Source organism: Narcine bancroftii, chromosome 5 (genome assembly GCF_036971445.1).
Source record: "Narcine bancroftii isolate sNarBan1 chromosome 5, sNarBan1.hap1, whole genome shotgun sequence".
NCBI lineage: Eukaryota > Metazoa > Chordata > Chondrichthyes > Torpediniformes > Narcinidae > Narcine > Narcine bancroftii.
Genome location: NC_091473.1, coordinates 171,218,343 through 171,246,015, shown reverse-complemented (window position 1 = coordinate 171,246,015; position 27,673 = coordinate 171,218,343). Strand labels below are relative to the sequence as shown.

The 27,673-nt window shown below is 41.2% G+C and overlaps 1 long non-coding RNA gene across 1 annotated transcript; it reads left to right on the top strand.

The window, feature by feature from the left end:
• The first annotated feature begins 79 nt into the window (after nucleotides 1-79).
• LOC138762853 (uncharacterized) lies at nucleotides 80-27,673 on the top strand. Its single transcript, XR_011357207.1, has 3 exons — nucleotides 80-119; nucleotides 1,683-1,810; nucleotides 27,614-27,673. It is a non-coding gene; the product is annotated as an uncharacterized lncRNA (long non-coding RNA).

Here is a 27,673-nt window from a genome sequence, read left to right as displayed (position 1 = left end):
TTGGCAGGTGGTGTGTCTTCTGACTAGATAATGGGCAGTGCTGTCACATGACAACCATGACCCTCCACAATATAGGGAGAGAGGACGCAGCAGCAAGCATGGGGAGGAGGGATGGCTAGGTGAATAGAGAGTGAAGAGGGTGGAGAGCTAAAGGAAAGAAGACAGAGGGAAGGAAGGAGGGAGAATGGAGGATGCTAATGCCATCCAGTTGGAGAGTGGCCAGATGTAAACTCAAGTGTTCCTCCAATTTACAGGTGGTCTGATGGGTGGTACATGAGGTCATGGACAGACCTGTGAGTATGGGAGTGGGACACAGAATTAAGTTACATGCCATGGACAGACCTGTGAATCTTATGCAAGTGCCCAATTCTGCATCCCACACCCATACTCACAGGTCTCTCCATGTCCTCATGTGCAATCCCACCTATAATTTTTTAATATGATTTTTTAATTAATACTTCACTGCGAACCACGATAGTAACAATATGTTCAAATATTCAGCATTAAAATATACACAGTGACATTTTCCTTTCTTCCCCCCCTTCCCCACCCCCTCCCCACCCCCTGTAACTTAAAGCTAGAAATGGAAGAAGAAATAAATAAAAAATAGAAGAGAAAAAAGAAAAAGAAAAAAATTGTGTTGTCCAATATTTCATATTTAACTATTTTCATAATTGTAATATCACGTCAAGAGATGGAGGTCTGAAATTGGTGGTTTCTAATAAATTCTATGTTAGGTTCCCAAATTTGTTCAAATAAGGAATTTAGGTTGTAAGTAATTATTTCTATGTACAAATGTTGTATTTTTAAGGTTGCCTCCGTTTTCCAAGTTATCAGTATGCACTTTTTTGCTTCCTGCAAGCGGAATCATAATAAATCTTTTTTGAGTCCTGTCTAATTTTAGGCCTAATTCTTTATCTTTTATGTTGTTTAACAGGAAGATTTTTGGGTCTTTTGGTATCCTATTTTTTTGTAATTCTATTTAATATTAGGTTTAAATCCACTCAAAAAATGTTCACTTTTGTGCATGTCCAAATTGCGTCAATTGTTGTTCCATAAATCCCACCCTTAAGTTTGAGGAGCAACACTTGATTTTTCCGTCTGGGCACTTTCCAACTGGATGGCATTAACACCGACATCTCCAGTTTCTGCTAACCCGCTCTACATTCTCCCACCCTCCCCTCCCCCTGTCTTCTTTCCCTCAGCTCTCCACCCCTTCCCTCTCTATTCACCTATCCATCCCTCCTCCCCCTGCTTAATGCTGTGCCCTCCCTCCCTTCTCCACCTACTACCTCCTGCATTTGACTACTAGTTACAGTGGGGTTCTGCAGGTATCAGTGTTGGGGCGACTTCTTTTTACATTGTCTGCCTAATGATTTGGATTTCAGAATAAATGGCTTTTTTACGAAGTTTGCAGATGATACAAAGAGAGGAAGTGGGGCAGGTAATGATGAGGAAACAGAAAGGCTGAAAAGAGACTGAGATAGATTAGGAAAATGGGGGGGGGGGGCGTGGCAAGATGACGTGGAAGAAAGACGTGTATTCCACCTTTCCGCAGCTGGATTACTAACTACCCAGTTTTTAAAAAGCATAAAAGTGGTTAAAAATAATATTTATAGTTGCTTAAATAACAGTGATTTATGATGGCATCAAATGTGAAAAAATTTAAACCTCAACTTTAGATAAAATTACCATACAAAAGTGCGGAAGAATTGAGGCCTACCTGCATAGCTGAATCCATGGAATCATCATTGGGAGTCTCCAAGCCTCAGAGGTCTCCAGCCCATTTGAGTTTGACTTCGGCACTTTGGTGAGTTTGGCCGTTGCTGACCCGCATTTATGTGAAGCCGTGCGCGTGGGTGGCGCGGCCGACAAGGGGACCCACGAACCTGCAACCTCGCTGGGCGGCCCGGGGGTGCGCAGTGTAGCATCGGAGGACGCTCCTGCACGTCCAGCAGCTTTGCCTGGCTTGCATGGGGCATCCCGGGTCCGAGAATTGCTGGACAAAGTATGGACTGTGGGGGAGCCACAACACTGACATCCCGATGAGGTCAGGGTGCTGGCGTCGGGTGTCCAGACCCACAGCCATTCAGCTAAAGAATCTACAATGACTGAGGAAGAAGATGAACTTACCTTATTGGAATTTGTCCAGGAGAAGGAGCCTGTAGTTAAAGGAGGTGGAATCTGGAATGGATTCAGTGTTTACTGTTTTGGAAGGGATTGCTTGTCAAATGCACAATATGTCAAAACAAATATCAACACAGGTGAATCAAGGATTTATGGAGATGAAAATAAAAATGAATACCCTATGTGATGAAATGTCAACTGTGAAACAGAAAATGACTGTAGTTAAGAGTGATATTAATAGATGTATCAAATCAGTTGATACTGTGCAAGATAATTTTAAGAAAATTGAAACAGCCTTTTCTGAGTGTCTAAATCAGGTGGAACATAATAGAGAAAAAGTGGAAGGTTCTTTTGTAGATTGGGGGATTCAGAAAAGAGATTTAATGAAGAAGATTGATTCATTGGAAAATCAAAGTCAGAAGAATAATGTGAAAATAGTTGGTCTTCCAAAGGATATGGAAGGTGTTGATCCTATAAATTTTTTTAAGCACCGGATCCCAGAGGTGCTGGGTAAAGAGTCTTTCACTAAAGGTTTGGAATTGGATAGGGCTCATAGAGCTCTGAGAAGAAGACCACTTCCAGGACAAGCACCAAGAGCAGTTTTGATTCGTCGTTTAAAATATCAAGATCGTGAAATGATTTTACATATGGCGGTGCAGAACACAAGACGGAATCGATCTCCATTAATGGTTCAACATAATAGGGTGTTCTTTTATGCTGATTTGAGTCAGGAGGTTATTAGAAGACGAAGAGAATTTAATACGGCTAAAGATGTTTTGTGGCAAAAAGGTTACAAGTTTGCTTTTCGTTATCCTGCAATTTTGAAGGTTTTCTATGGAAATTTTCAATCAATTTTTTGAGAATGATCATGATGCCTTGGCTTTTGTTAATTCTTTGCCAGAATTGCGAAGAAATGGGTGTTATCCTCTGTTATCTCCTAAGAGGAGAGTGAATGGAAATGGAAATGGACATGGGAATGGAAAGAATGGAAAGTATGGAAAGAATGGAAGGAAAGAAGTGTTGACACAGAAACTTCTTGATGTTGAGGATCCAGAGCAGTCATTGAGCTTGAAATCATTGGGTTGAATATGTGGACTATATTTGATTGTGTTTGATTAAATAATCAATATGTATCTGGCTGGGGGGGGGGGCTGGATGACACTGAAAACTTTGATAGTCATCTGCCACTAGTGGGTTTACCACACCCAGTTTTTTAGGGTTTTACTACATTTGGGTGTTTTTTTTTGTTTTGTTGTTGTTTTGTTATTTTTATTTTATTTTTTGAGGGAGTTTTTCTTTTTTTGGAAGAATTGGAGAGGGGAGAATTATTTTATAGTGTATAATTACATTAGTAGTTAAAAAAAATGTCTCAATTGAACTTTGCAACTTTTAATGTGTAGGGGTTAAATAATCCAATTAAGAGAAAGAGAATATTGGCCTATATAAAAAAAATGAAAATTGATGTTGCTTTTTTTTTACAAGAAATGCATTTGACTGAGAAAGAATATTTGAAATTGAAAAGGAATTGGGTTGGTCATGTTTTCGCTTCTTCTTTTAATTCTAAGGCAAGGGGAGTAGCAATTTTGATCCCTAAAAATTTACCTTTTGAATTGGAATCTTCAGAGGGGTATGCTGGTAGGGTGTTAAGAGTGAATTGTAACATTTTTGCTGAATCATGGACTTTGTTGAATCTTTATGCCCCTAATATAGATGATGAGTGGTTTATTTCAGAAGCTTTTTTATTGTTAACTCAAGCTAATGAAAATGTTTTAGTTGGTGGTGATTTTAATTGTGTTCTCGACCCTTTATTGGATAGAAACCCAAAGAGAATAAGGAAATCAAAGATGGCAACACAAATTAATGCGATAATGAAAGATTTAAATTTGGTGGATATTTGGAGAAAAGTTAATCCTACAGAGGATTTTTATTTTCAATCTTCAAGACATGATTCGTTTTGTAGAATTGATTTATTTTTGGTATCAGTGCATTTACAAGATAGATTATTATGAGCTGAATATAAGAGTAGGAGTTATATCAGATCATTCATTATTACTTTTTTCTTGTGAAATTTTGGAGGTAGTGTGTCTGTCATTTCGATGGAGGTTTAATGCAATGTTATTGAAAAAAAATCAGAGTTTGTTACTTTTGTTAAAGAGCAGATTTCTTTATTTCTGTCTGAAAATGTTAATTCTGTGGATAGTCATTTTGTAATATTGGATGCTTTAAAAGCTTATTTGAGAGGGCAGATCATTAGTTATTCTACGAAAGTAAATAAACAATATATGGCAGAAAGTTTAGAGATAGAAAATAAGATTGCTGAGTTAGAGAAGGATTTTCAGAAAGGGGTAACAGAAGATTAAAAAATTGCATTGGAGAGATTGAAGTTGCATCATAATACTTTACAAACTTATCAGTTTGAGCGCTTAATTAATCGATCTAAAAAACTTTATTATGAGTTGGGGAAAGAGCTCATAAAGTACTTGCTTGGCAATTGAAAGCTGAACAGACGTCTCAGACTATTAATGCTGTTAAGAAGAATTCAATAATAACATAAGCCTCAAGAAATTAATGACCAATTTTATTCATTTTATCAAAAATTATATACTTCTGAGGGGAAACAGAATAATGGTTTTATTGATTCTTACTTATGTAAATTAAAGTTACCGGTATTAGATGGAATTGATGTTCAGGAATTGGAATCTCCTTTTACAGATTTTGAAATTAATGAAGCTATTCAGGAAATGCCAAATGGAAAGTCCCCAGGAGACGATGGATTCCCTGTGGAATTTTATAAATTTTTTATAATGATTTATCTAATGAATTTGGAGAGGTGTTGAATCAAGTTACTGAAGATCAAAACTTACCGGAATCATGTTTGAGTGCTTTAATAACTGTTATTCTAAAAAAAGATAAGAGATCCATTGAAAGTGTCTTCATATAGACCTAATTCTTTATTAAACGTAGAATATAAAATTAGAGCAAAAGTATTAGCTAATAGAGTCGTTAAATATTTGCCTAAATTGGTACATATTGATTAAACAGGTTTTATTAAAAATAGAAATGCATCAGACAATATACTTCAATTAATTACTTTGGTCAATGCATACCGAAAGCAACCTAATAGGGTTGAGTGGAATTTTTTATTTTAGGTGTTAGAGAAATTTAAATTTGGCCCCTTTTTTACTGGTTGGGTTATATGCGAACCCAATTGCTAGGGTGGTGACGAATGGACAGATTTCTTTACCATTTAAATTGACCCGACAGGGCTGCCCATTGTCACCAGCCTTATTTGCATTGGTTATTGAACCATTAGCTCAAGCTATTAGACAAAATGAAGAAATTAGAGGGATGTGGGTGTGATAGTACAGATCTATCACCAATGTATATAGTGTATATAGTTACAGTATCTAGACTGTGCTTACAGCGATTGGCTGAGAGCTAAGCCACACCTACTGTCTGGACCTTAAAGGGTTGTGTCCCTAGCCAGGTCGGATCATTCGGACTGGTCGGCCACATGTGAAGAGCTCCTGTCTTTTGCTAATAAAAGCCTTGGTTTGGATCAACAAGTCTTTGATTCTTTCGACGAGCTCTACAGTGGGTTAAGAATGAAGAATATAAAATTAATTTATTTGTGGATGATGTGTTGGTATATTTATCGGAACCTGAACATTCGTTGAAACAATTGCAAGAGTGCTTGTTGAAATTTGGAAAATTATCAGGATATAAGGTTAATTGTGACAAAAGTGAAATTTTACCTGTTGGAGTGGGAGATTATTCTGAATTTAAAACAATTATAAAATTAAGGTGGACAAGTAAAATTAAATATTTAGATGTGTTTATAGATATGAATTATCAATCATTATATCAATTAAATTATGTACCTATATTAAGATGGATTAAAGCAGATTTGATTAAGTGGAAAGATCTTCCATTAACTTTGATTGGTCAGGTTAATTGTGTTAAAATGAATATTTTTCCATGAATTAAATATTTATTTCAGTCACTACCTTGTTTACTTTCTAAGGGTTTTTTTCAAGATTTGAATAAAGCAGTGAGAGAGTTTTTATGGAAAGGTAAATTAGCTTGAATGTCGCTGCATAGACTTACATGGAAATATACACTGGATGGATTACAATTACCACATTTTCAAAATTATTATGAGGCGGCCCAGTTGAAGTTCATAAGTAGATTGATGGACTCAGATCAGCCTTCTGGCTGGCTAAAGTGGAGATAGCATGTATTCCTAGGGTTGAAGTACATGAATTTATATTTCATTGGAACTTGAATTTGTTACAGCAATATGATATGCCGATATTGAAACATTTATTAAAGATTTGGCTAAAAAAAACAGGGTGTTAGGGTCGAAATATAAATTATCTATTTTAACTCCATTGTATAATAATCAGCTTATTCCTTTTTCATTGTTTAACAATCATTTAAAGACTTGGGATTCTAAAGGTATAAAGACAATACAAGATTGTTTTGTAGGTGGGCAATTTCTTTCTTTTAATCAATTGAGAGAAAGATTTGATATACCTGTTAATTCTTTGTTTGCTTATTATCAACTTAAAGCTTTGATAAAAGATAATTATGGTAAAGAGATGATTTTACCTACTTTGTCGAGATTTGAATCTTTGATTTCCTCTATACAGAAAAAGGATTATATTTCATTTATGTATAAATTGTTACAAGATAGCCCGCTGCACAGCTCAGATGGAAAAGTCCTCCTCAGCGACAAGATCTCCATCCTCAACCGATGGTCAGAACACTTCCAATCTCTTTTCAGTGCCAACCGCTCAGTCCAAGATTCCGCCCTGCTCCAGCTCCCTCAACAGCCCATAAGGCTAGAGCTGGATGAGGTCCTCACCCAGGATGAGACATATAAGGCAATCGAACAACTGAAAAGTGGTAAAGCAGCAGGTGTGGATGGAATCCCCCCAGAGGTCTGGAAGGCTGGCGGCAAAACTCTGCATGCCAAACTGCATGAGTTTTTCAAGCTTTGTTGGGACCAAGGAAAACTGCCTCAGGACCTTCGTGATGCCACCATCATCACCCTGTACAAAAACAAAGGCGAGAAATCAGACTGCTCAAACTACAGGGGAATCACGCTGCTCTCTATTGCAGGCAAAATCTTCGCTAGGATTCTCCTAAATAGAATAATACCTAGAGTCGCCGAGAATATTCTCCCAGAATCACAGTGCGGCTTTCGCGCAAACAGAGGAACCACTGACATGGTCTTTGCCCTCAGACAGCTCCAAGAAAAGTGCAGAGAACAAAACAAAGGACTCTACATCACCTTTGTTGACCTCACCAAAGCCTTCGACACCGTGAGCAGGAAAGGGCTTTGGCAAATACTAGAGCGCATCGGATGTCCCCCAAAGTTCCTCAACATGATTATCCAACTGCACGAAAACCAACAAGGTCGGGTCAGATACAGCAATGAGCTCTCTGAACCCTTCTCCATTAACAATGGCGTGAAGCAAGGCTGTGTTCTCGCACCAACCCTCTTTTCAATCTTCTTCAGCATGATGCTGAACCAAGCCATGAAAGACCTCAACAATGTAGACGCTGTTTACATCCGGTACCGCACGGATGGCAGTCTCTTCAATCTGAGGCGCCTGCAAGCTCACACAAGACACAAGAGAAACTTGTCCGTGAACTACTCTTTGCAGACGATGCCGCTTTAGTTGCCCATTCAGAGCCAGCTCTTCAGCGCTTGACGTCCTGCTTTGCGGAAACTGCCAAAATGTTTGGCCTGGAAGTCAGCCTGAAGAAAACGGAGGTCCTCCATCAGCCAGCTCCCCACCATGACTACCAGCCTCCCCACATCTCCATCGGGCACACAAAACTCAAAACGGTCAACCAGTTTACCTATCTCGGCTGCACCATTTCATCAGATGCAAGGATCGACAATGAGATAGACAACAGACTCGCCAAGGCAAATAGCGCCTTTGGAAGACTACACAAAAGAGTCTGGAAAAACAACCAACTGAAAAACCTCACAAAGATAAGCGTATACAGAGCCGTTGTCATACCCACACTCCTGTTCAGCTCCAAATCATGGGTCCTCTACCGGAATCACCTACGGCTCCTAGAACGCTTCCACCAGCGTTGTCTCCGCTCAATCCTTAACATCCATTGGAGCGCTTTCATCCCTAACGTCGAAGTACTCGAGATGGCAGAGGTCGACAGCATCGAGTCCACGCTGCTGAAGATCCAGCTGCGCTGGGTGGGTCACGTCTCCAGAATGGAGGACCATCGCCTTCCCAAGATCATGTTATATGGCGAGCTCTCCACTGGCCACCGTGACAGAGGTGCACCAAAGAAAAGGTACAAGGACTGCCTAAAGAAATCTCTTGGTGCCTGCCACATTGACCACCGCCAGTGGGCTGATATCGCCTCAAACCATGCATCTTGGCGCCTCACAGTTCGGCGGGCAGCAACCTCCTTTGAAGAGGACCGCAGAGCCCACCTCACTGACAAAAGGCAAAGGAGGAAAAAACCCAACACCCAACCCCAACCAACCAATTTTCCCCTGCAGCCGCTGCAACCGTGTCTGCCTGTCCCGCATCGGACTTGTCAGCCACAATCGAGCCTGCAGCTGACGTGGACTTTTACCCCCTCCATAAATCTTCGTCTGCGAAGCCAAGCCAAAGAAAAGAAAGATAAGTATGGATAAGCCAGATTGGGAGAAATCTAAACTTAAATGGGAGAGTGATTTAGTGTTTATTTTTCCTGAAGAAGATTGGGCAAGCATGTGTCAAGACAATGTAATTAAATTGACCAATGTGCGCTATGGAATGGTTATTATAATTTTTTACACCAATTGTATTTGACCCCGGAAAAGTTAAAAAAATATGGATTTAATAATTCGGATTCTTGTTTTAGATGTGGTTTATGTATTGGAACTTTTTTACATGCTGTATGGAATTGTGTTAAAGTTCAATCATTTTGGCAAGGAATTAAAGTAGTTTTGGAGAAATTATATAATTTTATACTTCTGTTAGATCCAACAATTTTCTTGTTGGGATATTTATATTCGTTAAAAGGAATGCGATTGGATAAAATTCAAATTGCTTTTGTACGTTTGGTACTATCAGTAGCACGTAAATGTGTTACAAGTACTTGGAAAGATGATACTGAGATTAAAATAGCTCGTTGGCATAATGAATTGAAAATATGTGTTGTTATGGAAAAAAATTACTTATACTTTACTTGATAATTATTCTTCTTTTGTTAGTAACTGGTCACCGTATTTGAAATATACGCATTTAGATATACTTTGAAATGTTGTTAACATTTAAAAATCTTTTTTAATATATATAATTAATATTTTCTTTTTTTTTGCTCCCCTTAAGGGAGCTGGCTGAGGGTGGGAGGGGTAATTATGAAAAATTTTCTTTGACTATTTATACTGTATGTTATGTTTCTGTTTTCCTTTTAAATTAAGTTTTTTTTTATTTCTTTCTTTCCATACCTATGACCATTTCCATTTCCATTTCCATTTACCCTCCTCTTAGGAGACAACGGAGGAGAACACCCATTTTTTCGCAGTTCCGGCAAAGAATTAGCAAAAACAAAAGCATCATGATCATTCTCAAAGAATTGAGATTGAAAGTTTCCATAAAAAACCTTCAAAATTCAGGATAACGAAAAGCAAACTTATAGCCTTTTCGCCGCAAAACATCCTTGGCCGTATTAAATTCTCGTCTTCTTCTAATAACCTCTTGGCTCAAACTGGCATAAAAAATCTATATTATTTTGAACCATTAATGGAGACCGATTCTGCCGTGATTTCTGTACCACCATACGTAGAATCTTTTCTCTATCTTGGTATTTTAAACAATGAACCAAAACTGCTCTCAGTGTTTGTCCTGGAAGTGGTTTTCTTCTCAGAGCTCTATGAGCCCGATCCAGTTCCAAGCCTTTACCCAACACCTCTGGGATCCAATGCTTAAATTTTTTTTATAGGATTCAATGTCCTCTGGAAGACCAACTATTTTCACATTATTCCTTTGGCTTTGATTTTCTAATGAATCAATCTTCTTCAATAAATCTCTTTCTTTTAATCAATTGAGAGAAAGATTTGATATACTTGTTAATTTTTTGTTTGCGTATTATCAACTTATCAGCTTTGATAAAAGATAATTATGGTAGAGAGATGATTTTACCTACTTTGTTGAGATTTGAATCTTTGATTTTTTCTATACTGAAAAAGGGTTATATTTCATTTATGTATAATTTGTTAAAAGATAGTATGGATAAGTCAGATTGGGAGAAATCTAAACTTAAATGGGAGAGTGATTTAGTATTTATTTTTCCCCGAAGATGATTGGGTGAATATGTGTCAGGACAAGGTAATTAAATTGACTAATGTAAGATATGGAATGGTTAATTATAATTTTTTACATCAATTATATTTGACCCCGGTAAAGCTAAAAAAAATATGGGTTTAGTAATTTGGATTCTTGTTTTAAATGAGACTCATGTATTGGAACTTTTCTACATGCCGTTTGGACTCGTGTTAAAGTTCAATCATTTTGGCAAGGAATTAAAGTAGTTTTGGAAAAATTATATAATTTTATACTACCGTTAGATCCAATGATTTTTTTTGGGAAATTTGTATTCATTAAGGGGAATGGGATTGGACAAAATTCAAATTGCTTTTATACGTTTGGTGTTATCAGTAGCGCGTAAATGTGTTGCTAGTACTTGGAAAGATGATACTGAGATTAATATATCATGTCGGCACAATGAATTGAAAGTATGTATTGTTATGGAAAAAATTACTTATAATTTACATGATAATTCTTCTTCTCTTGCTAGTAAGTGGTCTCCATATTTGAAATATATGCATTTAGATATACTTTGCAATGTTATTAATATTTTATTTTTATATATATAATCTATTTTTTTTTGTTACCCTCAAGGAAGTTGGCTGTAGGGGTGGGAGGGTGGGATGGGTGTTAATGTAAAATCTCTTTTTCTTGATTATTTCTATACTGTATGTTTTGTTTTAATAAAGTTTGAAAAAAAATTAGGAGAATGGGTAAAGAGGTGGCAAATGAAATATTGTGCTGGAAAGTGTACAGTCATGCACTTTGGAAGAAGGAATAAAAGGGTAGACTATTATTAAGAAAGGGAGAAATTTCAAATTTCAGAGATAAAGGTAAAGGTTCCCTTCCTGTGACATAAAACTCTATTTAGAACGTAACATGCATGAAATTCTTTAACTTTTGTCTACTGTAAGGCAGACAGAGTGTTACTACTTTGTCCAGCGCCCCTCCAAGTACTGACCAGGTCTGAGCCTGCTTAGCTTCTGAGATTAGACAATTTCAGGTGTTCAGGTTATTAGGCAAAAGGGACTTGGGAGTCCACGTGCAGATCAGATTTCAGATTTCAAATTTATTGCCAGAGTACATGCATGTCATCACATACAATCCCAAGGTTCTTTTTCCAGCAGGTGAGGCAGAATTACTAATTATTAGTGTAAAAAAAAATTGTACACATCTAAACAAAGAAATGTAAACAAACTGACGGTCATACAGAGAGAGGGAAAAAAATCACTAAAGTATGAGCCCCTGATTGAGTTTGTCGTTGAGGGGTCTGATGGTGGAGGGGAAGCAGCTGTTCCTGAACCTGGTGGTGAGAGTCTTGTGGCATCGACACCTCTTCCCTTGATGATTGTTGCTGCTCTCTGACAGCAGCGTTCCCTGTAGAGCAGGGGTGTCAAACTCAAATTCACGGAGGGCCAAAATTAAAAACTTGGACTAAGTCGAGGGCCGAACTAAATATTTATTGAAAATTTTCAACAACATCTGCATGTTTTCTCTTCTTTCAACATATGTAATGTTAAACTTTTTCTTATTAAAATAAATGTTTAATAATAGTTTTGGATAAACTCTTTCCAGAAGAAGCATTAACAAATGAGAAATAAAATATTCAATAAATAATATTTCTCTATAGAGGATTTGTCAAATGTTGCTAGTGTGCTGTCGAATAGTAAAATCTGAGGGCTATTGAGAATGTGGGAGAATAACATGATTCCTGAAACAATCAAATGGGTGACTGATTGTGGGCATGAACTCTAGCAGGGTTATTTGCCATGCCCTTTTTCCATTGGTACAGATATCCTTTGATTGACACACTTTTCAAGTTCTATGCCTAATGAGCTTGTATGCAGGTGCAGGACCATTTTTAACCAGGAATATATTTATCACTGTGACATGAAACTATTGGAACATCATTTTATCATGAGATTAAAGTTCATAATCCTTACTCAGGCCTGTGTGCGGCAGGGCGGGGTTTGCGGGTGACCTGCTGAGTTTCTCTCGGACCCCCCTTGACCTGCTGAGTTTCTCCCAGACCTCCCTTGACCTGCTGAGTTTCTCCCGGACCCCCCTTGACCTGCTGAGTTTCTCCCGGACCCCCTCCCCTTGACCTTCTTTCTCTCGGACCCCTCCCCCTTGACCTGCTGAGTTTCTCCCGGACCCCCCTTGACCTGCTGAGTTTCTCCCGGACCCCCTTTTCTTTCCGTGCCGGTGTCCCAGGACCTTTCCAGGGCAGTCTCCGCGCTCAGGACCGCGCTGGGATCCCGGTCAGCGGTGGAGGAGCAGGTGAGCGCGGCTAATCCCGATCCAGCCCACGCCACTCCTGAGATTGGCGGGGGGTTCCACCCTACCTGCCGACCAGCCTCGCTCTCCACGTGTACTCTGGGCACCCGCCGCTGGTCCGGTGGGAAGGCGCAGGGCGGCCAGCGGCCGGCGTCCCCATCGCCCGGCGGGGAGCCCCAATCTTCCCTCCGGCATCCCGACTCCATCTGCAGCTCCAAGAAACGCTGTGCCACTGGGGTTCTGGGCGCTGGGAAGTGGCCTTGGCTTCCCCTGACACCGGCCAGGCCGCGCTGCGGTGGGGGGGGGTGGGCGGGGGGACGCGACAGGGTGTTTATAAAACCACCCACCACTACTTTTCAAGGACCAGGATTTTTCTCTCTCTCTCTCACCCTGGGACACAGCGGTTACTGTGCATGCGCTATTCTGGTGCGGCAGCCAGCGGGCCACCTCTAATACATTTTTGATATGATCTTGCGGGCCAAATATAATTATATCGCTGGCCAAATTTGGCCCGCGGGCCAGAGTTTGACATGTGTGCTGTAGACGTTCTCGTTGGTGGGGTACGTTTTGCCTGTGATGTCCGCTACCTTCTGCAGAGCTTTATGCTTGTGGGTAATTTTGACCTTATACCAGACTGTACACTTTCCATCTATGGAAATTTGCCAGGATTTCCATTGAAATACCAAACCTCCACATACTCCTGAGGAAGTAGAGGTTTTGCCGTGCTTTTTTCACTATGCCATTTTTGTGTTGGGTCCAGGAAAGATCCTCCGATATAGTGACTCCCAAGAACTTAGATTTGAATTTGGCTTTCCATAGATCATACCTGCTCATTCTGTACTGATCTGGATCTCCAAACTTAAACACCTGTGATCTGGCTCTCATTGCTCATCCAGGGCTTCTGTTTGGGGAAAACCCTGAACGATTTGGTGAGGACACAGTCGTGCACATCTGTTAGGATGAAATCTGTGACAGCCATGGTGTAATCATTCAGATCCTCAAATGAGACCTTGAACACCACCCAATCTGCTTACTCAAGGAAGTTCTGTAATTGTTCTTCAACCTCCTGCGACCACCTTTTTGCTGTCCTGATCTTGCAGCCTCTCCTTTTAGGCACTGAATACCCTAAAGGTTAACCTCCAGGTTGAGTCAGTGGCAAAGAAGGTGAATGCAATGTTGGTATTCATATCTACAGGAATAGGATATAAGAGCAGGGATGAGATGTTGAGGCTTTATAAGGCACTGATAACCCCTCATTTGGAATATGGCATACAGCTGTGGGCTCCTTATTTAAGAAAGAGTGTGCTGGCCTGAGAGAGGGTTCAGAAAAGATTCACAAGAATTATTCCTGGAATAAAGGGATTAGCATTTGCGGAATATTTTAATGGCTCTTGGACTGTACTCCTCGGAGTTTAGAAGAATGAGGGAGGACCTCATAGAAGCATTTTGAATGTTGAAAGGCCTGGACAGAGTTGATGTGGCAAAGTTGTTTCCCATGGTAGGGAAGCTGAGGACAAAGAGGGCATAATTTCAGGATTGAAGAACTCTCATTTAAAACAGAGATGTGAAGGAATTTCTTTAACCAGAGAGTGATGACCTTTGGAATTTGCAGCTCTGAGGGCCAGATCGTTGGGTGTACTTAAGGCAGAGATTAATAAATGTCTGAATAAACAGGGTATCAAAGGTTATGAGGGGAAGGCAGGGGAGAGGGGCTGAGTGGGAGAATGGATCAGCTTATGATGGACTTGATGGGCTGAATGCCTGACTTCTGCTCCATATCTTATGGTCTGAAGGAGCAAGGAGACCAAATAAGCAGATGATGAGTTCTGTTGTAGAAACTAAAGTTGCAGGAAGTATAGAAAGAAAGATGTTTTGGAGTCACAAGGCACATAAACAGCACAGAAACAGGTCTTTGTCCCCCAAGATAATGCTGTCAACCACCCATTTACACCAATCCTATATTCATCCCTTTTTTTAATCATCCCCCCATTCTTGTCAATTTCCCCCAGATTCTACCACTCACCTACACACTAGGGACAATTTATATTGACACGTAATCTACCTACCTGCATGCCTTTAAGATATAGAAGGAAACTAGAGCACTCAGAGGAAACCCATGCAGACATAAGGTGAATGTGGAAACTCTACACGGACAGCACCTAAGGTCAGGATTGAGCCAGATTCTCTGTTCCACTCACTGAGCCACTATGCAATGTGACAAGAGAAAGCTAAAAAAGAAAGAATTGTGTTGCAACAGTGTACAAATAATTTTGTATTTCTATTTTGCTTACTGTGATTAACCAAAATCCTTGATGTATGAATTATAATTCCCTCAGAAAAGTACACGCAAGCGAAATGGTCAAGAGATTCTTCTCTATCAAATAATGTCAGTTTCTTGTGAGGCTACAGGGAATGGAGGTGAAAATTCAGGACAAGCGACAACTTCAGAACTTCAGAACTTCAGAACTGTCAATGCTGGCTCGTCATTGCTCGCTTTTGGACCCAAAGAGCAATTAAGTTAGTGGTCTGATTCTTAAAGTAACCATAGAGTAGGCAGCCACTTTGAGGTAAATGGTGTGTTTCTATGTTATTGGCAAAATCATTCATTGAGCGCATACATGGGGGGGGGGGGGGGGTGTGGGGGGGCGTGGCAAGATGGTGTAGAAAGAAGATGTGCAGTTCCACCTCTCCCTAGTTGAACTAATTAATGTCTGATTTTAAAAGCTGTGAAAGTGGTTAAAAATAGTTTTTACAGGTGTCTGAATAGTGGAGAATCAAGATGACTACAAATGTGAAGAGATCCAAGACACCGTTACAGAAGAAATTACCTTATAAAAGTGTGGAAGAACTGAGGTCTAAGCCACGGAGTCATCTGCAGGAGCCTCCACACCTCAGCATATTTCAGGCCGGCTGAGTATAACTCCGGCGCCGACCTTGCAATCGCAAGATGGCGCTGGCATTGTTTCGGGCTCAGCCAGCTCTGACCCACGTCCCCCCGCGAAGCTGTGCGCGCAGGTGGGTCGGCCGAGCGAGGACCGTTGCGCAAGCCCATTGTAGTGACTGGTGATCTAGGGGTGAGCAGTGCTATGTGGGAAGATACGCCTGCAGGGCCAACAATGCTCCTGGGCGTGCACGGTGCGTCACGCGTCCGGGAGCTTTTAGATAAAGTGTGGGCTGCATTGAGCTGACGAGGTTGGCCCACTGTTGATGAGGATGCAGACCCGCACCTGCCCTGGACGAGTGGCAAGCACAACTGAAGAAGAAGGAAGGCCTGCCTTTCTGGAGCCAAGGCAGGAGGAATTTACTTTGGAGGCAGTGGTTAAAGAAGGTAGGCCTCAAGAGGGAGTAGTAGAACCTGGACTTTATTCTGTATTTACTATTCTGGAAGGGATTGTTCATCAGATGGAAAATATGTCAGTACAGATGTCCACACAGTTAAATCAAGGATTTATGGAATTGAAAATTAAAACAGTGGTCTGATTCTTAAAGTAACTGTAGAGTAGGCAGCCACTTTGAGGTAAATGGTGTGTTCCTATGTTATTGGCAAAATCATTCATTGAGCACATGCATGTGATAGAATGAATGCTACATTGAATGGCAATTCACACAGATTGACATTACCTCCAGTGGCTCCAGGTGCATTTTACACATCATGAATGATAGTGCAATTTTCTAAAATGCACTTTCGGTGCCCAGTGTTCCCAATGTAAGAGCAACCAGTTTTAGGAAAGAGGAAAGCTTGAACTTTGTGAGCTTTCTTCAAGATCAAGAGAGAGCAAATGTCACTGATTCACTGCTGACTGCAGAATTGAAGTTATCAAGAGAGATGGCCAAAAGCTTGATTAAAACAATAATTTAAAGAATGCTTTTTAATTTATTTTTAAAAAAATTAATTGAGACATACAATGTGGTAAGTATTTCCTCTAACCAATTTGGCCCATGAGCATGTGCTTCCCAATTACACCCAATTAATCGATAACCCCCGGTATTTGTCGAATGGTGGGAGGAAACCGGAGCCCCCGAGGAAAACCCATGAAGACACAATGCCTTTAAAGGAAGAGATAGCTGGAAACGCTAAAACATATCCTGGGAGTAAATTCCAATTGGAATCAATGTTCTGGGAGTTACAAAATAATAAACATTGGTCTATCACTGTTAGATGAGACAGCTTCTATAATGCAAACAAACAACCTTTTGAGCAGTCACATGGTTAAGGACCTTCAATTATGACAGAGGTCAAGTTGGCACCATGCTGGAATTTCTAACTGAATGGAGACCCAATGAGAAGTCAGGTTCTGTGGGAAGTTGTGGCACCGGTTTGATAGCAAACAAAATAGATTTCACAAGTAAAACATGAAAGTCTGCAGACACTGTGGTTGAAGCAAAAACACAAAGCTGGAGGAACTCAGCAGGTCAAGCAGTGTCCTTTATGTAGCAAAGGTAAAAATACATCACTGATGTTTTGGGCTTGAGGCCTTCATCAAAGTATTTCTCATTTCTCAATTTATTGCATTCCTGAGGGCAAGAAGAAAACATTATTATTATGTGTAAAATGGCTGAAAATTATTCAGCAAAATAAAATATTTAAAAAAAATCTTCTCTAAAATTCATCTGGTTGCAATATAGCTTGTCCATGCTCACAGCAGTTTAGAACACCTCTAGGTACAGAAAAATAAAAGGGTCAACCAAGGAATTTCTAATGTGCAGTAGCTTGATTCATGAAGTTACTTTCATTGAACCATTGCTGAATGCTGAAGTGATAGAGTGCTGGTGATACTCCTGACCACTAGAAGGAGTCAGAGATGAATGTTGCAATTTGGGTTAGATGAAGAAAATGGCTGCACAACGAGGTTGTGAGTTGTTAATAAAATATTGTTAATACCAAAAGAACACAAGTTTCTTTATTACTTGAAAGAAACATTACATGGTACCAAGAGTGTGCATTAATCAGTATCAGCAGAAAACATGGAGAGTGTGAAGACGCTGTGAATTGGACTGGGAATGTTGACCATGAGTGGTGGTTGTTCAAACAGTGATTCACGCTGTATCTGAAAGTCATTGGACAATAGAAAACTGGATGCATGGAAGATTACACTGCTACTTACCATGGCGGGACCTCAAGCACTTGAGGTTTTCAACACATTTGTTTTTGCTGAGGCAGAAGAACAGGGAAAGTTTGACAAGGTTATTGAGATGTTTCATGAACACTGTTCACCAAAGTAAAATGAAACATTCGAGAGCTGTGTGTTTCAAGCGCATGCATGCAGCTGCAGGCAGAGAGCTTTGATACTTTCTTAATAGACTTGAAACTAAAATAAGAACATGCAATTTTGGATCACTGCAAGTTTCAAAGATCCATTATCAAATCTTGTTTGGAATTACTGACAGGAAAGTGAGAGAGAGGTTGCTACTAGAGACAGACCTTACCTTTGCTGGAGCTGTGAAGATATGCCATGCCAGTGAATTAACTCTGCAGCATGTGAAAATGTTCAGTGAGAGTGCAAGGGCCGGTGAAAACGAAGACATAGCTGTAGCCACAAGATCTAGATGCACACATAAACAGAGAATGAAACAGAAGATGGAGAGACATTCAATTGTAAACTGTGTGGCATTCAACAGGCACCAAAACAATACCCAGCTTATGGAAAAGTCTGTAATCAGTGCTAAGGGAAGAATCACTATGCAAGCCAATGTTCTACCAAAGTGAAACAAAACAGAAGTGAAAGTGTGCGCACTATAGAAGAAACTGCCCTCAGTGATGCATTTTTCATGGGCATGGTAGTGCAGGATGATTTCAAACCAACAGACATTGAACAGCTAAGCATGATACAGAGTTGAGCAGGCAAGTGGACTGTGCCATTGCAGAAACAATAAAGAAATAGAGCAGATATTTCTTTCAAGCTGGATACAGGGACAAAGGCCAATTTGATCTGTGAACGCAACATCAAGGCAATGATGATAAAGCCATACATCGATCCAAATTCTGTTCAGCTCAAAGCCTACAATGGACAGCATATTGACACGTAAGGTACATGTAGACGAAAGGTGGAAGTTTAAGATAAAGAATACCAGCTCATGTATACAGTAGTACCAGATGGGCATGAATCACTGCTTGGTGACAAAGCTTGTGAAAACTTAAGCCTAGTGTGTGTGCCACATTAACAGCAATAATGCATGAAATAGCATTATCAATTAAAGAAGGACGCACAGTGCATGTCTTGAGGTGGGTTCTAGCGCCAGTCAAAGAAAAGGTTAAGCAGGAACTCAACCAAATGGTGTCGCTAGGGATCATAAAGAAAGTGGAGGAGCCCACAGAATGGGTGAATTCAATGGTTTATATCAAAAAGAAGAATGGTGACCTACATGTGTGCATGGACCCAAAAGACTTGAATGCCAATATAAAAAGGGAACATTATCAGATTCCAACCAGGTATGAAATTACAAGTGTGATGGCTGGAGCAAAGTTTTTCACTAAATTGGATGCATCCCAGGGCTTCTGGCAAATAAAACTGCATGAAGATAACACAAAATACTGTACATTTAATACACTGTTTGGCTGATACTCCTGTCTGAGGATGGCTTTTGGAATTTCCTCACTCCGGAAGTGTTCCACAGGACAATGGAGCTCATCATAGAAGGCATAAATGGGGTATGTGTGTACATGATCCTATGGGGAACAACACAATGAGAGGCCCATCAAAGTGCTACACACATCAGAAGTATGGATTAAAGCTAAACAGAGAAAAATGTCAGTTTGGTGTGAGGGAAATCACCTTTCTGGGAGATAAGCTGTTGGAGGCAGATGTGGAGCCAGACAAGAGCAAGGTAAAAGCAATTCTAAAGATGCCCAGACCCATTTTCATTTTTAATCTATGGACTCGAGAAATTCCAGTTATTTGTATGGTCTACCAACATTTGTGGCAGAGACTCAGAGATTCCAACACCTGGGACAAGAAGGTCACTCTTCTGGAGGAAGTAAATCCAAGATTCTACACTGTCAGAACAGAGGACAGCTAAATACTGAGAAGGAATCAAAAGAGCCTGCTGAAAACACAAGAGACACTGTGGGAACAGACAAATGCAGAAGATCCAGCCTGCATAGCAACATAGAAAACACAACCAGTGCTAGACAGTAGTGGACCAGCAGAACTGACACGAGCACCTGTGTTAAGAAGATCCACACATGTTATCAAAGCACCTGACAGTCTGAATCTCTCAAAGAAAAATAACTGAACATTTAAAAGGTTTGTGCTGCTGATGTTTGTGTTTAAATTTAAATTGGATTGAATATTATATTACTGAATCATGTTGCTAGATTGAACATCGTAAGGAAAGGGTATCTGGTTATCGAGTGCTATTGACACTCCTGACCTATTGGGGAGACCTCAAGCAGTCCGGATTGGTAATGGCTCTTCCAACACCATCACACTGAGCACGGTGCATACCCGCCCCCCCCTCCCACCACAGGAATGGCATGCTTAGTCCACTGCTGTTCACTCTGCTGACCGCAACTGTGCAGCTAAACACAGCTCAAACTACATTATCAAATTCACTGACAACATGACTGTGTTGGCCCCTATTAGTAGAATGAGGAGTTAGCGTACAGAGATGAGGTGCAGTCACTAATGGACTGGTGCAGAGCCAACAACCTGTATCTGAACATTATAAAAACAAAAAGGATGGTTGTTGACTTCAGGAAGGTCCTGGGGGACCACGTTCCACTTTCCATGTTGAAGTCATCTGGAGTATCAAGTTCCTTGGAGTGCATTTGGCAGAGAATCCCACCTGGTCCCTTAACATCAGTTCCATAGCCAAGAAAGCCCAGCAGCTCCTCTACTTCCTGTGAAGGCCAAGGAAAGTTCATCTCCCACCCTCTATCCTCACTACATTTCACAGAGGATGTATCGAGAGCATCTGTGCAACTGCATCTCTGCCTCGTTTGGAAGCTGAACCTCCTCAGATCTCAAGACCCTGCAGAGGATAGTGAAGCCAGTGGAAAGGATAATTGGGGACACTCTTCCTATCATGAAGGATATCTAGAAAACAATAAACATGGTGAAGGACTCCACACATCCCTCAAGTAAACTGTTCTCCCTTCTGCCATCTGTAGGCGGTACCATACCACTCAGCTCATTACGTCCAGATTGGGCAACAGTGTTTACCCCCAAACCATCAGGCTCCTGAATTCCCAGAACATATGTGGACAGTACTGTGGACTTTCACTGTATATGTCTTAATATTATAATATCTCAATGTGTTTAGCTTCTCCTCTAACTTATATTTATGTAAATATGCTCCGTGGTTCTGGAGAAACACTCTCTCACCTTTACCGTGTGAGCATGGGATGAACAATAAATAAATGAGACTTGAAGGGGTCAGCAGTTTGGGTCAGATGAAGAAAATGGCTGCACCACAAGGTTGTGAACTGTTAATGAAATATTGTTAATACCAAAAGAACCCAAGTTTCTTTATTACTTAAAAGGTAAATTTGTACATTTGTCACAGGTACATTTGTCATTAGCCAGAAATGTGGTATGATTTCATTCTTCTAAACCTGTCAGTTGTAGGTGAAAGCAATTTATTTTGATTCTCCAGTTCTTTTCTGTGTGGAAGCATTTTATTCACGTTCAGTGCCAGTTCTGAAATTGCCCTCTTGTCTGGGAACAGGTTGACTCCATTTATTTATATTCTGTGACTCAAGATACCACCTAACCACAGCACTGAACCACTGCAGAAACTAATATTTATAAAGACTTAAACAGTAAAGTCTGCAGACGCTGAGATTGTAGTGGAACACGTAAAAGTGTTGGAGAAACTCAGCAGGCCACAATTTATCTAAACGCTTTACTCCTGTAAGTTATCGGTATCACATTAATCAAATAGGACAAACCATGAAAATTCATTACTCACTGCAGTAAAAAATTTTTTATGCATTTATGTATAGCGCTTTAATTATGCAAATTTGACCCATTAATCAATTTCATTCCTATATCACAATTAGTCATTCAGCTTTTAATTTATGCTGTTTTTTAATGTACTAAAACATTTAAAAAATTAAAAACAACCACTATATTAATGCTATACACAAACATGCTGGAGAAACTCACAGGTCATGCTGAGTTTCTCCACCATGTTTGTGTATTGAATTTGACCCCCAGTATCTGCAGACTTTCTTGTTTAACTATGTCAAAGCTAAATAAAATCGCATTAATATTTCTTAACTCCTTTCAGAAAATTGTAGTGACAACGGGACCATTAAACTTAAATATCATAATTAAATCGATTATCAAGTCATCTACCAGTTAGTCCAGTAATTTTCTTGTCATTCTTAACTAGCACCACCCTGTTTGGTCATTGTAGTTTCCTCATTGAATCGTATCAGCTCCAAGTTAAGCAATTCCTTCATGGTCTCTAACCTTCAATCAGATATCACGTGATACATGATGGACGTGCTCTCTAAAATGGGTTTGGGGAGGGAATTTGAAATTGGAGTCAGCTGCTCTACATGGACGTCCATAGCACAGTTCAAATCAATGGGTGAGAAACAGATAGCATCCCCTTTAATTCTAGGGTTTAGGAAGGTTACCCACTCTCTCCAGTCTTATTTGTGTACTGCACAGAGTCCTTACCGAATCCATCAGGAAGGACGAAGGCATGAGAGGAGTGACGTTGCCAGGAAGTGGAGTTACTCAGGTCAAGGCCTACCTGTATAAGGACAATGTTGCTGTCTTTTGTTCAGAGATATCATTGTTCTGCTGATTGAGCAGCATCTGTGGCCATTTTGAGTCGTCATAGGATGCCAGAGTAAAACTGGAACAAGAGCGAGGCAATAAACTTCAGTAACTTGTCTGACTGGCCCACCATCCACTTCACAGTCAGATCTGATTTCCTAACGATTCACCACTGATGCATCACCAGTGGTGACCGGCCCTACTCAACATCTGTTATGTGGCTGCGACACTCTCAGGACAGCTATACATGGGCCAGATGTGGCCCATCCCCTGCACCTCTGCCCTGGTGGTCACCAGAGCAGTTTTCCAGTTAATATGGCAATCCAAGATGGAGAGAGTTTGAAGGGTCACCATGTACAAGTCACGAGACAATGGGGGCAAGAGCATACCCAACCTTTGATGATCATCTTTGAGTGCACCTGCATCAGGCTGAACAAAATATGAGGGCATCAAGTGCCACCATGTGCTGAGGTTCCACCTGTACCAAGTGTGGCAAAAGATGGGCCTGGCCCATTCAGGTCCAATGTCCCATTCAACTGGACTTTACCACACCACCTATCCTTCATGGAAATTTTTTCCAGACCATCACTTTTGACCACAAGGCCATCAGGCAGTGGTCAGCACGGAACCTCCTGCAGACATTAAGAGCCGAGGACTCAATGGACACAGTGAGGTTGGTCTGGGAGCAGTCTGTCCACGACATCTGGCGGAATGCCTCTTCCTCAAACAAACCTCAGGACTTGGTGGTGAGAGGAGCCCATCCAGTCAGATCCTTCCTGTACAACCAGAATATAATTGACCACGCACGTTGTCCTTGAGACAAATGCGATGGGGTGGAGACAGTTGCCCATCTCTTTGTTGAATACTGATTTGTAAAGAGTATGTGGAGAAGGAATCAAGGGTCCTTGTCACAGCTCATCCCTAACAGCCTAACAGTAGCATGACAGAGGACTCTCTGATCTACCATCTGTAATTGGAGATGCACACAGGGTCAGACACCCAGAGGTGCTGGAAGATCATCATCTCACTTTGGTCTCCCCGAAACCTGTTGATCTTTCAGCATATAGAAATGTCGGTAAGGGAATACTGCCGACTGGCACATTCCAGGCTGCAGGAATATGTGCTAAAGGACTTAGTGCAGCCTACGTGAGGGCACTGTGGGGAAGAACCACAGTCTAGAGACCGAAGGGAAGTCCCTCATTCAGCAGGGTGGGGGGGGAGGGGTGGTGGGGAGAAGCAACAAGGTGGCACATGGGGGTTAATGGTATATTTCGAGAACAAATGTAACAATGTACATTGATAGGAATGTGTAGATGTGACACGATGGGCGTGAAAAGATTTTGAACAGTTTTATTTTTTGTAAATAATTTATTGAGAATTTTTTTGGAAATAAAAATCTCCAGCCACATCCCTTGAGAGGATCTGCAGATCCTTTTATACAGAACTGAATGACACTAAGCATACAGACAGAATAGCCTCCCTGTCCTCTATCGTGAAGGTCCGAGATGACAGCAAGTGGGAAAGTCTGGACCAGTCTGGGGGAGCTGACAGACTCCATCTATTCCTTTGGGGTGAGCAAGTCTCCCAGAAGTGATGGCTGACCGGTTGAGTTGTGGGATTGGGTGGGCCCAGACCTGTTGGAAGTATACAACACAATGCTCCTGGGAAGCAGCATGTCAGACTCCATGAGAAAGGGCATCAACACCCTCATCTCCAAACAGAAGTGGGAGAAGAACGACATCAGGAATTGGAGACCCATCCCGTCCAAGGCGCCACAATGGGGTTAATGGTGTAAGTAGAATCTAACGTCACAATGAACAGTGATGGAAATATTTGGATATGAAACTAGGGATGGGAAGAGACTTTGAACGGTTTTCCTTTGCAAATAATTATTTGTGAAGAAAGTCTATATTTGGTATATATTTAAAAAAAACAGTCCAGAGGGCACTGTGGGGAAGGACCACAGTCTAGAATAATATTATCCCACGAACGAAAAATATGATTGAAAGGTCAATTTGGCAATACACCAGGCCATAAATACATGGTTTGTCATGAGTGACACATTCTACAGCAAGAATAAATTGTTAATAAAAAGTTTACACCTCCAAAAGCCATTAAAATGCTAATAAAAATGTAGTTACCTCATGAAGCAGATAGATGTTTTATTGCTGCTACATTTTGAATTTAAGTTGAATTGAGGAAGGTGCATGTTAATTGTGCAAATATTCTGAAATAAACACTTCACAAGAACACTGAGTGCAGAGAATTTCAATGATACAACAAGTATTTCCAAAGATATATTATCATGTACTCAAAATCCTTTGCATGGATCCAGGTGTGATGGTAGAGTCACACAACAAACTTTTCAGCCCAATGAGCCATTCTACAGGTACACAATCCTTTATCCAGAACCCTTGGGGGACAGTATGTTCTGAATTTTGGATTTTTCCAGATTTCAGAAAGACAGATTTAAGCCCATCCGAATTGTGCCGCCGTCTCCCCCCTCCCCCTCGCCTGCCCGACTCATGTTGTTGGTCTCTCCCCACCCTCACCCAGCTGACTCGCGCTGCCAGTCTCCCCCCTCGCCCGCCTGAGTCGTGCTACCAGTCTCCCCCCTCGCCCACCCAAGTCGCGCTGCCAGTCTCCCCCCCCGCCCACCCGACTCATGCTGCTGGTCTCCCCCCCTCGCCCGCCAAACTCATGCTGCTGGTCTCTCTCCCTCACCCGCCCAACTCGTGCTGCCAGTCTCCCCCCCTCGCCTAAGTCGTGCTGCTGGTCTCCCACCTACCCGACTCGTGCTGCCGTCTCTCTCCCCACTTGCCAGATTTTGGAGCTTTCCAGATTTTAGATGTCCGGATAAAGGATTGTGTACCTGTACCATCAAATATCTATTTACATGAATCTCATTTTCTTTATCTTTCCCATTTTTCCGTGAACTACCTCTGGATTCTCCCACTCATCTACATACTATGGGCAATTTACAGTAACTCATTGACAAAATCACACACATTTGGGATGTCTGAGGAAACCAGAGCACTCAGAGGAAGTTAAACAGGAAGGTCTGAAGATGCTGTGATTGTGGTGCAAAACACGAAAGTACTGGAGAATAACCAACGAGCTGCTTGTCAAGGTTTGAGCAAAAAGTGGGCAGGCATCTGAATAAAAAAAGTGGGGTGAGGAGAGGAGGGAGGAAGGGGCAGAGGACGGAGTACAGGTTAGTAGGTAACAGGCCAGGGGAAACTTACACAGTCACAAGGAGATGTGCAAACTCCACTAGGAGACCAGGATTGAACCTGGGTCACTGGTCTATTAGCTTGTTTTCACCAAACTTTAGTGTGAATGAGATTCCTTTTTGTTTATATCATCCTATTGAAATACATTCTGTATTTATTGATTCTAATCTTCTTGATAACACGATACACCTGACACAAGCCGCTTTCAGGTGCTCGGACACAGATAATGCGCCAGCAGATGCGACTGGTGGGAGCGCAGCTGGGACATTCAGGTGGCCACAAAGAGGACACCTTTCTGGTCACCTGAATGTGCTGGCTGAAGGAGAGCAACATCCGAGTGAATGCCAGCTCCTGTGGACTGTGGCCGAAGTCCCACTGCTGCTTTCAGGTGGAACAGGGGATTCTCGGAGCCGGAGAATATACTTCAAGGAGGAGGGTTAGGTAAGTGCTCCTCCTGGTCGGGTTCTCCACTTTCAGGTGGTCTCCTGACAGCCACATAGAGGTAGAATATGTGGCTTTACATGGGGGTATTTTGGCCACCTGAAAGTGCCTACATACAGCAATGATGCTGCCCCTCGAAGGATGTGTGTACCTGTTTTGAAGTAAACTTGTTTGACGATACGAGAAGAGTACTTTATTACAGTTTGTTCTTTGTGTTCACAACACACCCACGGGGGAGTTCAATTTCTGGGAAGACATGATGAAGATGGTCTTCAAGCACCCTGGACAGAGATGACTAAAACTGTCAGCCCTGCATGTGGGAGCACATTACAAACTGTTCTTGGTCTGAGGAAGGTAGTCAAGATAAGTTATGGTTGCATTTTTATTTACATGGTATAATGTTTGCTTTGAAGGCATCTCAATAGTACTGTACTTTATTTAGAACATTAAAAAAATACCTCATCTAATGTTTGAATGCACAGAGCATTGTGCATGATTTTTTTTTCAAAAAATGCTTTATTCACAATAAATTATTTACAAAAACAAGAAAACTGGCTCAAGACTTTTTACATTCATGATGTTAGTCATATCTATACATTCTCATCAACGCACATTTTGAATGCATCATTACCAACACAGTGGCACCTTGTCATTTCTTTTCCCCACCCCCCAACCATTGGCTAAAGGCCTTCCTCTCAGTGTCAGGACTCTAGAGTGGTCCTTTCCCACAGTGCCCTGCACCAAGCCTCAGTGCGTCCCTCAGCTCGTTTCCCTGCAGTCTGGAATGCATCCGTCGGCAGTGCTCCCTCACTGACACCTCAAAATACTGAAAGACCAACAAATACTGAAAGACAATTAATCAACATCAAGCAGACAATCAATCAGCATAAGATGACTGCAACTCAGGGTACTCATAGGACATAAAAAAGGAGTCATTCATTGGTTCAGAACAATCCCACAAATTCCATTCTCCCATTTATTTCCCTCTCACACACCCATCGCTTCACCCTGATTCTGCCACCATCTGCCGACAACGTGGCAATTTGCAGGGCCCACTGCCGTGCACCTTTGTGACACGGGGGCAATGTGGAGCGCTGAAGGAAAGCCCACACAATCACATGGGAATTGTGTAAATATTACAAAGACAGCAATGGTCAGGAGCAAAATGGAGGCAGCTGCACTGCCTGTTTAGCCACTGAAATGTCCTGAAGAGAGATGAGGGATATGCTCACATAAGATGGCCTTTGGCTCTTTAGAGGAGAATCTGGAAGATTCCATGTGAAGGGAATGAGGTCAAGGGTCTCTCCCAAATACATGGGCAGTATCGTTTACATTTCATTCTGTAACCCCTCATTCAAACATCTACTGCAGCAATTTAGCATGATCTACAGGAATATATTCACAATCAGGCTATTTATGCAAGAAGTAGCTTACATCCAATATAATCTAGTCTATGTTCTCTCTACAGATTGTCAGGAGAAGGAACCGATAAGGCCCAGTGTGCTGCATCAGCTGAGAATCTGAAGGG